The 1,272-nt window shown below is 37.3% G+C and overlaps 1 pseudogene; it reads right to left on the reverse strand.

Moving 5' to 3' along the window:
* Window positions 1-394: 394 nt before the first annotated feature.
* LOC143387300 (ATP synthase F(0) complex subunit f, mitochondrial pseudogene) lies at window positions 395-642 on the reverse strand (annotated as a pseudogene).
* Window positions 643-1,272: the final 630 nt, after the last annotated feature.

Here is a 1,272-nt window from a genome sequence, read left to right on the forward strand (position 1 = left end):
CAGAACAGATTCTAATCACAGTCCCAGTTGAGGTTTCAAGTGACAGCCAGCATCATCTACCTGCCCAACAACTGAATACTGGGGACTACAGAGGATTCTGAGTGTTGTTACTAAGTAGAGTAGAGGTGAATTTTTCCTGCCATGCCCTATTCAAAAACCAGATTTCTAAATGTTTTCATTGTTTTAAGCCACTAGGTTTTGGATTTTTATTTCTTATATAAACATAAACAAACAACAAAGAAATCTTAATTTTTTTAACCAGTCACCTTTATTTGGTGTTAATACTCAGGATATGAAAGAATTCAGCCATGAGGCCACTTTCATACTGGAGGCAGTCCCAATCAGGAGTACATAGTATACTCTCCACACTGACGCCTCTTCATTGGTACTTGCATCACCACTCATGCTTGAGGTACTGTTAAGAAAGGCAGTAGCTGAAAAGCAGCATGCTGCCATCACCATGTTGACACCTGCAATGCTCCCCTTCTTCACGTTGACGTACTTGTAACACTGGTAGTAACCTCTCTGAAATGCTCAGCAAATGCCTTTAGGGGAAAAATCCCACATCAATATCCACCTTGGGCACTCCCCTAGTTTGACATCCATGGGTTTCTTCTCTTTCACTGGCATGACTAATGCCATCTTAAAATCTTAGTGTCTGCTGAGCCAGGCCATGTAAGGTTCTTATCTTAATCTTTAACCTAACCTTCCACTCCATATTGCATACATAGCTTGAATTATATTAAACTGTCTGCACTTGCCCATAGATACTATATTTTTAGACACTGAAATATTTGAAGACATAAGACCTTAGGAAAGTTCTTTCTGAACACTTCCTAACAATTCTTCCATTTATGGAGAAAGTACTATTAGTTAAGATTCAATTCTTGACACCACTTCTCAGTGGCTTTCCATAATCCCCAGTTTGCATTAGAAATCCATTTCTCTCTTTTACCTTAACATCAAATATAACTTGTGTTGGATTAATAGCAAAATGGATAAATGCTCTGTAAGTGTAGTTCATGCAATTAACACATACAATCTGTCAGAATATGATCATCAAAATGTTGTAAATTATTTGTTACATTTATAGGAAAAGTCAGCCTTTCTAGCTAGTATTAATTTTACAAGCTAAAATGTGAGCTGTCAGTAACAACTGAAGCAGTGTTAGCTCTGCTCTATTTGTTTTTATTCTTTGGAGAAATACAGTTGGATGATGATTCCATTCAGGAATTATAATCATACCATATCAGACACCTAGGTAGTAGCCAC

The sequence above is a fragment of the Callospermophilus lateralis genome, unplaced genomic scaffold (assembly GCF_048772815.1).
Source record: "Callospermophilus lateralis isolate mCalLat2 unplaced genomic scaffold, mCalLat2.hap1 Scaffold_127, whole genome shotgun sequence".
Taxonomy (NCBI): Eukaryota; Metazoa; Chordata; class Mammalia; order Rodentia; family Sciuridae; genus Callospermophilus; species Callospermophilus lateralis.